The sequence below is a fragment of the Anser anser genome, assembly GCF_964211835.1.
Source record: "Anser anser genome assembly, chromosome: 6".
NCBI classification, from domain to species: domain Eukaryota; kingdom Metazoa; phylum Chordata; class Aves; order Anseriformes; family Anatidae; genus Anser; species Anser anser.
In genome coordinates this window covers 20,139,898-20,155,256 of record NC_139726.1, presented here as the reverse complement: position 1 = coordinate 20,155,256, position 15,359 = coordinate 20,139,898, and the positions used below count along the sequence as shown (strand labels likewise).

The 15,359-nt window shown below is 35.4% G+C and overlaps 2 protein-coding genes across 42 annotated transcripts in view; one reads left to right on the top strand and one right to left on the bottom strand.

Moving 5' to 3' along the window:
* B3GALT1 (beta-1,3-galactosyltransferase 1) overlaps positions 1-15,359 on the bottom strand; it is a 206,147-nt gene that overhangs the window by 44,264 nt on the left and 146,524 nt on the right. For 20 of the 40 annotated variants that reach the window (XR_014586221.1, XR_014586222.1, XR_014586229.1 and 17 more), the window contains one exon: positions 28-91. The exons of 10 other annotated variants lie outside the window; for them this stretch is intronic. The gene's annotated coding sequence lies outside the window, so the exon portion shown is untranslated. 10 more of the 40 variants (XR_014586232.1, XR_014586238.1, XR_014586244.1 and 7 more) reach the window with 3 other exon arrangements.
* LOC310901875 (uncharacterized protein) overlaps positions 1-15,359 on the top strand; it is a gene marked incomplete at its 5' end in the record, with an annotated part of 188,503 nt that overhangs the window by 28,393 nt on the left and 144,751 nt on the right. The gene's annotated exons all lie outside the window — the stretch shown is intronic.

The window sequence follows — 15,359 nt, the reverse complement described above, 5'->3', positions numbered from 1 at the left end:
TGAGAGTATAAAATAACAAGAACTTACGAATGCTAGCTCTCTGTTAGTGACAGTTTTCCTAAGATTTTGAGGATCCCATCCATCACTTGTCCTATAAAAAACAACAGAGGTGACAAATCTGGGGGGTGCTGAATCAGTGCAGAAATAGTCGAGCATGGAAAACACCAGACTGTTTATGAGTATTTTGTATTCATTAAGACTAGGGATATACAAGTGTATTTTAATAATGGGTATATATCACATATATATATCATCAACCTGTTGCCATGCAATACTATCTTTCCTTCCTTTTATTCAGAAAGGAAAGGGTAGCAACCACAAATTTGATCATTTGTATCTCACTGAAAATATTTTAAACTGAAATATATATCTACATTTTTTCCAGATAAACCTTTAATTAAGAATTTCCATTTTATTTGTATATGTAACACATATTTTTATTAGAATGAACTGTTTTTGATTTAAAAGTCTTGATACATGGTTTCCAGGTTCAAAATAAGAGTTTTTCAGTAGAAAATGAGCTTTTTCTTGTTGTTTAAAATTCATTCCTCAGCATGAAAAGAATAATTCCTCAAACTAAAAATTTTGAATAACTTGAATTTTGACTTTTTTTAGGTTGGTAGAAATATTCTAGTTTGACTTTTATTTGGGACAATATTTTCAATTTCCCCAAAATAATCAATAGTTTCCAGCCTAGCTCTACAGAGGCTCTATTTTATGCTGAGCTGCTCCCAGCTACACGCAACCATTAATTGAAGGAGATTAGAAATTCAAGTCTGACTTTTGAATAGCCTAATTTCTTAGTGAATAATAGGAAAAACTTCAGAGCAGCCTAATTGTAGAACACCATGATTAAATGGTGTTCTAGGCATCTAAAAATTAGAACCTCAGTTTTGCTTTTTATTAACATCAGTGGTCTTTTAAAATCTTGGTTTAATCATGCAACGAATTCTTGAGTTACACTAAGACTGGGATGTTGCAGAGGACAATTTTTCTGGTTCAGTGATCCCAACAGATGTTCTTCACCTCTTCTTTTTCTACAACTTGAAGTGAAGTGAAAGATGCGTTTGCTTTAGGTTAAGCCTTAGTACTGCTTATGTTTAAGCATGTAATGACTCTGTACTTGGAGTTGGAGTTGATGATCCTTATGGGTCCCTTCCAAATCGGGGTATTTATTCTATGATTCTATAATTCTTTGATTGTAGTTCTGGTTGCAGACATATCTGCTTGTTAAATTCTACTTTATGCATAGTTCATGCAAGTTTGCCTGATATGAGCTGTCTTTTCTTTCCCCTCTTCTATGTATGTAAAGTTGTCACATATATACAATAGTCACATGACAAAAATTCACAGTTCTTTTTTAATAGTATAGTTATTATTTCAGATTATTGTCATATGATCGTGAGGTTTGAGATGCTGTGGGGTGAGGAGTTTTCTGTGGGGAGTAAAAGTATATTTCCATACCTTTTACCAGAGTTTTCCTGTTGTTAGCAGGATTAAATGAGTATTTGCTTTTGAGTGCTGTGATTAAAAATAGGCTCATATTTATGAGAATTATAAGGCAGCCTTTAACCTGGAACTTATCCAGTATCTAACAGAGCTTTCTATTTATCAGTTTTTCTGAGGTGCTTCTGCAAAATCCGCCAGTTCAATTACATAATAGTGATGTCCATAAAACTGCATGTTTATCAGTTTCAGAATGGATATTTGTATAAACATCCAAGGCACCTCTTATATTGGCATTCATAATTCTTCACAGTATGCTATTCAGGCCATTGAGAAAAATATTTACAGATGGAAAAGCACAATTCTAAAGAAGCCATTTTATTCCTTGCATGTTATTAAAAAATATCACCTTAGTCTATGAAAATTATAGTGCATGTTTACTATTTTGCAAGTATCAGAGGAAATCTTAGCCATACATTGAGAATAGGAGAGAATGTTTTTCATTTTTTTAATTCAAAGTAAGTAAACAGTTGTGCTTCTAATGATAGCAATAAGAACACTTTGGTATCTTAAGAGTGGTGTCATAAAGACCATTTAAATGCTTTTATTACCCTTTTGAACATCATTTTAATTAAATAAACATCTTACAGTGGACTTTAAAATGCTATAAAATTCCAGGAAGAATGTGGCCCAAACTGAAATCCGTTGAAATTTGTATGAATGATACTTTCCATGGACTTCTTGTTTAAGGAGGTTAGAACAGACTGTTAGTTTGCATTTTGATCCATCCTGTTGCGTGGAAGTAGACAGTTTTGCCTAGCTATTACGTAACCTCACTACGCTTTTACCATATTTGCTAAGTCTGCTTAAATAGTCTTTGTCAAAAACTTTCCGCATTCTTTGTCAGTGGAGCAAATGGCCATGTGGTGTGTTAGGGCAGATTTTAGAGTACCAAAATTCCTAACCTGTATGTATTTAGACAAGAGCAAAAGAGTAGAAAATGCTGTAAAATAAAGGCAGATTGAGTAACCTAAACATTCAATCTCTTGCATGTGGACGCCTCTTATGTGATTGTTCAACTCTTTGAACACTCTGATATGTATGCGTAACCTTGAATTTCTGTGAAGTTTGTGCTTTAATAAAATATATATATAATGGCTGGTTCTTAGCACCCTGATTGAAAATACTCCTGGCATGCGATGGGCAAAGTTTGATCCTTGGAATCATCCACCTGATTTGCATGAGCTACTTTTGCACAGATGTGTAGGTAAAGATACAATGAACGGGCTATGTGATGAAACTATAATACAGAGCTCGAGGTGGGCTTTTTAAATAGACAGAACTTTCACATTAATATCTTGATACTACATGTGGAATGAAAAGAAAGGCCTTTTCTCTAATAGCGTTTACAAAGACTTTCATGGATATTTTGTTATTTTAAATTGCATATTTATGCAGTAAAATTGAAACCTAATATTGACATAGCTCTGAAGTAAATGAAGAAATAATTGTCACCAGAAGGGTTGGCAAGTGTGCATTCAAGTAACTTAGGGACTACATTGCTCTAAATATATAATGCTAGTTGGTTTATGTTCTTTCAGATTTACAAAGCTTTTTCCCTCATCTCTTTTCCTAGTCTGTGTGCAAAACCTAAACATATCTAAATATAAAAAAAAAATCACAATTTTTCCAACAGGCATGACCAAGCATATGGCACAAATTACTTGCCTTTAGGTAGGACTCCTAAATTATGTTTAATCACAATGGTATCAAGCTATTTTTAATCAATACTTTTATTCTGAGTCACTTTTCCATTAGTGACAAGTGTAATACTAACTCAACCTTTTGGGTCAAGGAGCATGTGTAGGTATAAGGTTCAAATATCTTTCTGAAAAATTATGTGTACAAAACAGGAATATTGGCTTTGTGGAGACAAGAAATAGCCCTGCAAGTTTAAACCAACCACCACCACCACCACCAAATATATATATATATAAAATGAGGAAATTAGGCAACCTACAACCACTACTTGTTAAAGTACCACATTAATGTACATTTATTCCCAGCCTCTCCCCCCAGCCTCTGAGTTCCCCTCATCTGCTGTAGCACCGCTATAGCTTTTTCTGTATGAAAGCCCATACTGCTCTAGGCTTACATCTGGACTGACAAGTGTGAACAAAATACAATAGAACTCATAAAACAAAATTTAAAAAATCCCAACAGAAATATGGCACCTTTAACAACCCCCTATCGTAAGTACAATGTACTCCTTGCAGTGACTGGCTGTCACTGGGGAAGAAAGATAAGAGACATGTAATGCCTCCTGCCCCTAATCTCCCTCCTCACAAAGGTCAGTGTCTCAGCAGCACCCTCAGCATGTTCTCTCACTGTGCTGGGAAATGTTTCCCTCGCGTGCCTGGCATGCCGTGATGAATTTTTAAATTTTATTTTATTTTTTAATTTTTAATTTTGTTGTCTCTCCCTTTTTATGTCAGATGCTGACTTCTTCAGAAATAATCAGAATTGGAATATGAGCTTAAACCTTTTCCATGTTGTGGCAAGAGAGGCTCATGTGGTCCGACGTAGCAGCTGGCAGCTTCATGGCTTTGAATAGGGATTGAAACAGCATGGTAACTGATAGCAGACTGGGAGTAGGCAAGGTTTCTGTCTTGAACGATACTCAAATTTAATTTCATTATTGATTTGAGGTTGCTTGAAACTGAGGGTATAATTGGTGAAAGGTAGTGCTCATCCTTGGCCAGTGTATCTATCAACTTGCTGCCTGGGTGGGAGTATGAAGCAGGATTCTGCTTGGGTGACTCAGTGAGTTTGTCATTGTTCTGCCCTTTGGTTATTTCATCCAGAGATGCTATATATAGGTCGTGCATTCAGAACCACACCAGATGCACAGAGCAGAAAAACTGAATTGCTAAACACTTTTCTTTTATGAGCTACTTTTCATTTCCCAGAGTGTTTGATGGTATTCTGGTGGAGGGGTTATCTTTTGGTAGCATTTCACAAAGACTGCATGTTGTGTGATTGGGCAGGTATTAAACCAAGCTCAGTTTATTTCTGCGTTTGAGGATCACTGTCTTGATCTGTCCAAAATACTTAGGTTTCAGACTGTAAGGCTTTGAACTTACATAGTAGGAAGTACTTAGAACACTGTGATTAAGGTTAATTTGATACCTTTCACTAGAATTCATAAGAAATGGTGTCACCCCTTTACAATGCACAGAAAATTATAGAATAAACTAGAAGGTAGTACTTCTTCATAGCTTAGACCATTTTCATGCTAGCTTTACAGACCTAAAAATAACTATCTGCATAGAATTAAAATATTAAATTGTACTCTTATCTATAAAAGTGAAAAGCTTGAAGGGCATGCACTTATTACTGCACCTAAAGTGTGCCTATGCCTGCCAATTTTCAATTGGATTCAATTTTCTCTTTTTTTCCTTGATTTTTTTTTCTCTAAATTGTTGTATATTGGGAAGTAGAGCTGGTTGTCATGTAAGGTCTCAGTGTTCGGATGCAAAAATATTGAATGGTACTGGTAGAAATGCTCGTGCTTTACTCAAAAATAATAGCAGAAGTAATCCTATGCAATTTGTCTTACCATAGTACTTTGTCCAAGATAAAGAAAACTAGTTGTGTCCAACTTCCACTTCAATTGCTTTCCTTCAAAGGCTTTTATCAGATGTTTGATGTATATTCTTCCAAGTGCAAACAGCTAATAGTTCAACATACTCCAGTCTGAAAATGTTCTGCAGAGTAAGACAGATATGCAAGACACCTGGAAGGAATTTCATATGATGCATAGCTGATCATAATTTTTGACCAAAATCATTCTTTTATGTCACTTTACTCTGGCCAGAATCACTTTTCTATGGAAATTGTTTTGCAGCTTGTGTGAAGTGAGCTTGTGGTTGTGATTTGTTTCCTATTAGTATGGACTAGCATAGTAACTATGAAAACTGACTTTACCTGATGCTTTCTATGGTCCTTTTGTTGAGACCAGATAGGCAAATCCTCAGGAAACTAAACATGGAATTTTTTAGATTGCCTGTGAAAGATGAAGTGGATAAGCCTGATCCTCATGATGTAGTGTCTGTTCTGTGAGCAAATTAAAAACCCTCACTACAGATGTTTGTTTGGACACTTTCCCCAAAAGCTGTTTTCACATATGAAAATCCCAAAAGCTTGGATTGTATTTTGTAGCTAGACAACCAGATGTGCAGACGCTGTCAGAGAAATGCTGATCCTGCATTCCATTAACCCGTGTGTCCTCTTTAATGTAGAGGACACAGTTGTGCTGCGCACTATCTTTTACAGAGGTATCAGGGTGCCTATTTTTACAATGTGAGAAGGAAAAACAAGATTCAGCAGGACAGGAACATTTCTTATGTTAGCAGCCAAAACAATAAAATCTGCCTTAGAATTACTGCTTTTGAGTAGCAGTAATTCGAACAAAGATGTAGCAGTACTGTTGCGCAGCTTATACATGAATAGAAAGGAATAATCATGGTTGACATATTACTAGGTTGTGAGACATATATATATATTAATTTCACCAGCTTCCTTAAACTTGATCTAAATGTGGAACTTTTTGAAAGCCACATATCAGTGGTGTGTGTACTAATCCTATTATTCATTAATAGGATTAATGAGTATACCTCCTGTATAAAGCTTTTAAAATGTACCCTCTAGGTCCTAAACTTTTTTTTTTTTTTTGTGAATTAATTGTTGAGATAATCCACATATATGCAAGAACATTCTAACTTGAATTATATATCTCTTCATGGCCCTGAATTTTGCACTGCATTTATCACTGGTAAGCATTGTTTCTGTACCTAGGGGCATTCTAGCAAAAGAGTGAAAGTGAGTAATGTTATGCTGCTGCTTTTAATGGTTCTGTTTGGGCAAGTCATTTTGGATAAAAGAATTAAAGTTTTCTTTCTTAAAAATCATAAATTCACTCAGCTGTAATTTCAAAAACAAATAGAAAAATTATTATTGTATCATAAAGTGCAAAGCAAATAGGTATTAACTGAAATAGAAGTTAATTAAAACTGCAAAAACTATCCTTGGTTCATGATGTCCTGGCTGGAGAAAGTATTTAAATTCATTCTCATCCATTTTTTATTATACTAGAGGAAAGAGGTTTGCTTGAAACATTTGTGTCATTCAATTTTTGTTTCTGTAAACAGAATTTTTTTCTATACAGAAATTTAGTAAATTTGATTTCATCTGCATGATTACACTAGAATTGTATTCAAGGTGGAAATGGAATTTTAGAATATTGTTACTTCTGATATTTCCTTTAGGCTTTGCCAGCCCTGGGTACTAAAATCTAAGTTCTTCTGTATTGCTTAAAGCTGGAGTTGCTTCAAACTTTTTGATCAGGAACTCAGTGTTATAAGCTTACCTTTGTGAAAACTCATCAAATTCCTTGGGCTGTGGTTATATAAATTTGTCTAGCTTAGTCCTAGGCCTCTGTTCAGATTAGTGTTAGAACAGAATTTAAAACTTTTATACCACAAAAGACTTTCCTTATGTTATTTTCTTTTTTTTGCGTGTCTTTTAGCTGTGACAAGTGTATTTGTATGCTTTATCTTACTATTTCTGAAACTAAGACCAGTGCAATCAATGTTCTTCAGTAGAGTTATCCAAATGGAGAAGGTAGGAAAACAGATGTTTTTGAAGATATGAGATTCAGGGTGTTGGGGTTTAGTCTGCAGCCTCTGGCATCTATGCTTAAATATCATTAAGGGCAAGATTGCAGAACAATCTGTTCTGTTTCTGGATGATGAGTATAATGCTATGCAAGCCATGTCCTGCAACATCCTGTTCCACTTGGCTGGTTATAAGTCAAAAGTATTTCTTAGAGAAGTCTCTGATGAAGAAACTGGAATTTTCAAGTAGAGATTTAAAGTCTGGAAGCTTACCAATATTTCTCTTTTTAAGAAGAATATATTAATTAGATAAAAGATTAGACCCATTCAAATCATTGAAAAAACTCATTTTATTCACTGTGATAATCAGGATGATATGGAAGTGAGAGGTTAACATTTCAGTTATTGGCTGCTGCTTTTTGAACTACATGGTGAAAGAAAGGTTATGCTTATGAATAAAAATTACAGGTTAAGATAGTATTTGATGGCTGAAAATTTTTAGAAGTTAGTATTAATTGATAAGTGAGGAAATAATGAGGTAAATAAAAGTTAAGCAACAAAATGTGGAAGGATTTATTGGTATGTGAACAAAGTAAAGTTTAGAACATCATGTTAAAGCAAGTGGTGAGGTTGTGAGTTTGTATTAGCAGCAGAAGAAATGTGGTAGTGAGAGAAAGATCACTGGTATGATACAACCCTGCATTAAAAATCCTCATACTTGTTCTGATGTTTACAAATCTTCAAACTGTTACCGTGTGTTTGGGGAAAATGTACTTTGAGTGTGCAGCCATGCCTCATAGTGTCAATGCTAAATTAATTCATGTTATAGAACCCATTAGTGCTTTCAGTGCAGGAGAATATCTAAGAGCCTGCTGAAAGAGAAACTGTGTTTTTGTGTGTCTGATGACCCGCCCACTGGGGTTTCCTAGAACAGAGGAAGAGGAAGGTGAGAGTATGGTCATTTGGTTCATAATGGTATCTGGATAGGAATGTCTACATAGCTTTTAAAACAGGACCACTTGAAGACTAACTAAGAAAAAGTTATGTCCAGGATGTGTGTAGTATAGCATATATGTAGATAGTATATAGATTTATTTCCTAGATTGCTTTTGAAGAAGGGGAAAATGTTATTTTTCGTTAATAAATGGGATTAGTGTTCTTTGAGAGGCAGTAGTATCAGGTGAAAATCTGTATCTTTTTCCTGTGACAGTAAAATAATTTCAAAATGTATCTTTCCTTTATTCTTGCCTTTTTTTTTTTTTTTTTTTTTTTCCTCCTTGATATCTGTATTGGTATTGTGCAAGATGTGTTTTTTAGTCAGCTTGTCTGCTTTGCCTCTAAATATTATTATTTTACATTGAACATAGGGAGATTATTTTTGGTAGCACATTTTAGTCTTCAAAAGTTGAAATTCGTTTTGTGAAGAACTTTTTTTTACTTCTGGAGAAAAAATAAATTGACAAAATTATACAACACTTGCTACTTCTTTCTCAACCTCTTTGCACTTCAGTATTTTAATCACTTGTCAAACGATTCTTCTCTGCAAAATTAGGCCATTATAGAAAAGAGTCAGGTGATTTACAGAGACACGTTTCAGAGATCTTACATTGGCTTAATGAAAATCCCAATAGTATAAATGGCTGTTACCTACTTTTTATTTATTTTGCAAAATATAACACATTGTACTTTCCCTGAGCTTAACTTTTGATGATTAGCAAGATGCAAGTTTACATCTTTAATGCACTTCTAACAGAAAACTGTTTTTCAAACTACCTGAGTGTTTGTTGTTCACTAACATGGCAGTTATTGTTAATGGAATAAGTTCAAGAACAGAACATACTTTTTTTTTTGTGTGTGTGTTTTCCTGATGTTCTAGAACAGTCTTTTAAACAGCAAAATAGAGTTAGGGAATAGATAAATGTTTTTCATGATACTTTATTTCATATAGATGCATATTTTCAAATGGAAGTCAGTGGGAGTTTTGACCTAGTTAGGCATATGCAATTTTAACCATTGTATTTCTGTATTGAGCTATGTAATGTAATTTTTTTTTTTTTTGGCTTTGGTCTGCATACAAAACTTTATTTTAGAGGATTTTTATTTTATATATGAAACTATATTAATCTTGTTTTATCAATGTAGTGGATTAGCTTATGTCTCTTAGTATGGGATTTAAAGTAAGAGTCATCTGCTCCCGTGAACGCCTTTTGTTTTGTTAGTCACAGATAAAATAAATATTCCTGGCTACATAACTGTATTTTAATCACCTTGTAAACCAAAAACTAATTAGATGAGGTGGTCTGTAGGAATGAAATAGAAGCAGAAGCATGAATGAAATATTAATAAAATTAGGCAGATGATGCAGTCCAGACCCCTTCTATTCATGGTACTTTTTCTGTGCACTAAATTGCCAGAGGTAGACACAAGTACTTTGTGACCTTGTAAAAGCCTGACATTTGTGTTCTTTTTATACTAGCACTTAGTATATGCATTCAGCTTTCTGATAATAACTGAAGGAAAAATAAAAGGTGCAAAGAGGACAAATATATATGTTGCTATTTTTGCAACTAATCAAAATAACGGGGTATTTTAAGTATTGGTTTCAGGCAGTTGTTTAGCCATTTCCAGGAAAGCTTATCATAATGCTTACTGTTTACTTGAGAAGACAAACACCATGACTCCAAAGGTCCTCCCCTTCCTCCTTTCCCTGAGCTTTTCCTGAGCCTGAAGTCATAAGGTATAGAATAGCCTTTGGCGAGTTTGGGTCAGCAGTCCTGGCTGTCCCCTCCCATTTTCTTGTGCACCCCCAGCCTAATTGCTGGGGGGGGAGCAGCATGAGAAAGAGAAGACCTTGATGCTGTGTAAGCACTGTTCAGCAATAGTTAAAACATCAGTGTGTTATCAACACTGTTTTGGATACCACTCCAAAACACAGCACCATACAAGCTACTTTATCCCATCCAAAAGCAATACCATGCCTGAAATGAAGGGACTGAGTGAACAAGCAAAGGAGTAATGCAAGAAAAGAAAATGGCTGCAATAGCTTGACCGGAAGAGATCAGAAGTTCTTAAGTGCGTGACTCCGAGTCCAACACGAGCATTTGGGTGCTCCTAGAATTTTGTAGTAATCTTTTTTTTACTGTCTTGAATGAATTAGGTCTTTCATTCTCACTCATATTAAGTCTTCATTTTGTATCTTATAATTATTTTTCAGAGTGAAGCTCATGAATATCACTGATTGAAAAGGGTGTGTTTTTTTCAACACACCTCCCCATGGTTTTTCATTCATGTTTTTTGTTTCACGGGGTTTGGAATGTGGAAAAGGTTCTGTAAGTTTTGTGTGTATTTTTAAACTGTTTTTCCTCCCTATAAATGGCTGAGTTGTCTTTGAAAAGCTGACTGCTATGAGGATGAGATCAATGTTAACCTATATGGATCATTTGAACATTGCTTTTTTGTCCTGCAGGGAACTTGGAGCACAGGGAACTTGGAGACACAGCACAGTGTTTCCTCAGCATCTGTGCAGAGATATTTTTGCTGACTGAGGAGAAACATTGTTTTGGCTTGTGTTTATTTACTCTTTCTCCTTCAGATACTCTGAAGCAGAGAAAGAGCAAGGAGGAGGATGAGCTACCAAACAGTTGTGACTTCTCTGTAAATGCTTTGGCACAATAAGCAAGTAATAGGCTGGCCATCAGCAGGGTACCTTCAATGACATCATGGATGTGTGTAACCTCAACTTAATTGGGGACTGGGCCTGTATATGGCTCCTTTTCACCTATTTCTTCTGCTGTTCTCCTGTAGCATATAACAGAACTGCACTCAGTGCTCCTTTTTGTATGTATGACAGTGTCCTCTAAACTTGTGTAAATAAAATAAGCAAATGATATTTTTTTCTATGAGATGCGATGCTTGAGTAAAGTGAAGTTTCACCTTTCTGCTTTGCAATGTAGATGTTGCCATTATGGAGAGCCAAACATCACTGCAGTTTATTCTTGCTGCCTATCAAGCTGCAGAATGACATCATGCCAAGCCTGGGGTCCTCTACAGAGGGCTATGCATATCAATGCATAATAAACTGTAATTTTACTATAGCTCCTCAGGTAGCCCTCATGAATGCTCTATTGTCACAACTGTCAGTGGGTTTATTCTTGCAATCATCCAGTTTTGAGGTTACAGGGATTACACTGAACTAAATTTAAAAGAGAATTTGTTGTACATCTCAAGTTACATCACCAAAATGTGAAATCTTCCACTACATTGATACAGTAGGTTATTCGGTAACAGAGAGAACCAGGCATAGCTGAGCAGCTTTTGCCATGATCATGGCATCGGAACTGTTGCTCATAGCTTTATTTGAGAAGGATAAAAATGTTCTACTCATAATGCATAAGGGGAGAGGTGAGAAAAGAGGTATATCCCTTTAGCTGATTGATAAATCCTATTTCATCCTTCCAAATTATTTCCATCTCTTTGAAAAGGCTATATATGAACACACTGTCAATATTTTCCTTTTTTCTTTAAATTTGTGTAGATCGTTGCTCTGTATTTCATCCAGTCATTGTTCCCACAACTTGCTTCACGTAATCCCTGTTCCTTTCTCACCTACAAGATCACATTCAATTTGAATTTGTATGGTGAGTTTTGCTTTGAGGGAAGCAAGCTACAGTTGCTTTGTGCATTTGTTTCTTGCCACCTTCTCCCCCCAAAGTCTGTAGGTTTTTGAAGTCGGCCTTCTGAAAGGACGTGGAACACCACAGGCAATCATAATTTTGTGTTAACGAAGTTATTTGTCAGTGAATTAAAATTCAGAAGTGGAAGTTTGCAGTTAATTAAATATGAAAAATGACCAAAAAGTCCACTAGGCCCTGTTTTTGCATTATTAAGTCCCATTTATCTCACACTGCATTTTCAGCTTTCAGTATTATGCAGATTTTTGGCATTAACCATAAAATTTAAAAACAAGAGTGAATGAAAAACATGTTGTGATCAGTTAACAATGGAAAGCTAAAATCCTGCAGTCTGGCTGTGTGTAAACCAAAAGTCATTGACTGAATTTTCAGGTAATGGTCTCATAGTCTCAAGTAGCTGGAAATTAAACAATTGCTCCTGTGTTTAAACACATTACTTGTGATCTAATTTCATTTGCTGTAAACAATTATGCCTATTCCTTATTTAGCCTGCCAATGCATCCACTTAGGCTTACATGATTCATTTTGTCCTCACTTTAGGATAGATCAAAATGTTGCACTGAAGCAGGAAGTTAGGACTAAGAATGTGAAATTTATTTGAATTTGTGTAAATGCTAATTAGGCTGATGTCTATCTGATTTGAAATATGTTTGTGAAGGCACAGACTTGGACTAGTCTAGACTACAAGTGCTTCCTCCAGCTGTCACTGAGTGCTCCCTATATTTGTGCAAGTATTCTGCACTTATTTCAAGGTACCAGTAAATAGCAAATAGAAAGCATTGGGTTGTATATTTCACCCCAGAGTATGCTATTTTTTTTTTTTTTCAATGCTGATACCTACGCAGTTGCTTTGGTTTATTTATTTTTTTTTTCCACAGAAAATGTATATGCCATTACTTAAGTGACAGAGAATAGTCTCTCTTAAGGTGAAGGGTGGGGGAAAGGAATAATGTTAATGGCTGCAATTGGGCAGCAAAACATTGTATGTAAATTCATACATTTTGACTTTTTGTGTGAACAGATGGTAGATTAAGGCAAACGTAAAGATATTTCCTCCTGTGATGATTTTGTAAAGCAGCGTAGCAGATTGTCAGATTGTACACTGTTCTAATGGGACAGATTTTCTTACTGCTGGGTTGTGGTGGTGGTGCTAAAACTATGTGAATTGCAGCTCAGCGCTGTGTCCTGGTGGATCAGTGTTTGCAAGTAGCTGCAATCATACAGATCGGATTCCTGGGTGACTCTGCCTGTGAAGGGTAATAATTTCTGGCTTCTTGATCTCCCTTCTCTTAGAGCAGATGTCTGAAAGTAAAGGCCACAATTGTATTCAGTTCCCCAAAATCCAGGATGCAGCTTTTTAACTCTTCTGAGCTCTGAGGCTCCATCCAGCTACCTCCTCCCCTTTGCTCCCCAGGAAGGTAACTTTCCACTCTTGGTTCCATTTAGGTCCCTCTAATAGCACTCTCCAGCTCTGAGTGGCCAAACTGCCTTCTGTTTCTTCTTTTTCAAGCCTCTTTTCACCACCATATAAACAGGCTGCTCTTTGCTCTAAGAAACAACGTGATATGCACTTCTGCGATGAGACTGGGAACATGTTACTGGCTGAAGGCTGTCCACTGGGTAGCAGCCGCTGAGATACTTTGTGGAACTGAGAAGCTGTAACACCCACCTTGACAGGACTGATTCAGCATAGGAACTTGAAATTTCAACCTCACGGCTGACCACTGTCAACTTTGGGGTTTGGAATTTAGCCTTGGATCATACTTGTTTCTGAAGCCATATTTAAAACCAGGGGAGTAGAATAAAGTTTTTTTAAAAGAAAACTTGCATCAAATTCCTAGGAAGGAATGGATTGTTTTACTAAGCACTCCCCATGCCACTGGTTTCTGATTGAGTAAGAAAGCAGCATGAATGAGAGCTGACTTGCTGATCTCTGTTTTCATTCGAAAGTCAGAGCTCAGGCATTTTATTTAGAAGACTGAATACTTTTTCTTTTCTTTTTTTTTTTTTTTCACTAGAGCCAGTACAGTTTTGACATTCACAGTTAATATTTTTGCTCTGTGGGCCAGAAAATACTACTAGAGAAAGGATTCGTCAGGGCCTGATTCTGCTTTCAGTGAAGTTAGTGGAAGCTTAACATTGCTTAAAAGAGGAGGAAGACTAGACGCAAAAAGAATCGCTTTTCAAATGCATCTAATGGTTGTGTATCTGTATTATCCAGATTTGCTCTCAGTCTTTTCAGTATATTTGAAAAAGACAGCCTCTCTTATTTTCTAGGGTATTATTGTGGTTTTAGTCTCTCCGTAATTAATTTCTATTTATAGAGCAGACCAAGAGAAGTAGCTTGCAGGTGTCAAAAAGACGCATGTTTTCTCACATACATTTCTCATGTTTTCTTGCTTTAACTTTTTATACAAAGAGTATATTATTACTGCTTTTTAAAAGACCACAGGATGTACATAGACTTGATTTTTTCTGTATGATTAATACCAGGCATTCATTTTTTCTGCTTTCATTTGTAAGTACTTTAAACTCTCTCCATAGAAAGGAGAAATGGGCTATATATATTTAAGTGTACACATAATGATTAGAAGAATTGCAATCCTCTCTTTTCTTAGTCACCTACATGACTATAATGGATCTCTAACATGAAATTTCTACTTTACAAAATGCCATTACCAGCACTTGTTTCCATTTTTCATCTTGGAAAAACATTTAATTTCCAACTTAAGTTCTCATTTCATATTTTTAAATTACCTTATATTTTAAAGGGCTCCTTCTGTGTCTCAAGAGGTTAGGTAACTTAACTGCTTTTGATTTAATAAAATCCTTATAGGAAGTTATGCTACTGAAATTTTGGTAAACCATATGGGATTAAAAAAAAAAAAAGTGATGAGATGAATTAATATTACCCTGGCCACAAAGCAGTGCTTAAATGCATGTTCCTGTGAACTGTATTCTGTATGCTAGTATTCTTGTGCTCTCTGTAAATTCAGCGTTAGTCAAAAGTCTTTTGTCATTGCAAATATAACTTAACTATGCCTTTTTAATATGATGATTACAATAAAATATAAATTCATTAAACAAAATACTTAAGGCACTGAGGTATTCTAGGAAAGAAAAACACCATGAATACCAAGAGCCTTATGTTTAAAGTGCAAGATTTTTTATAAAAAAAATAAATCCTTTCTTGATCTGATCTTTGAACGACCTCATTTACCACACTACCTTAATGATGAGATAAAAATGGAAGTGTGTTTTGTTTACAATATCCAATAGTAAAAATGGTTTTAGCAGTGGCTTTTGTATTGGTGAAATACGCTATGCAAAATTCCCCCCCCTATTAATTTCAACCTTTATATTGTAACTTCCATCTTGGATTGCAAAGGGGCTGGGGGGCTTTCTTTTGTTTTCTTTTAAACACTTATATTTAGTTTAAAGACACAAATCAAAATCTTTATTATCAGGCCAAAGAACTGTTAAACTTAATCAAAGAATGAAAAAGTCAATCAACATCGTTTAAAAAAAGCTATACTATTCAATCAAA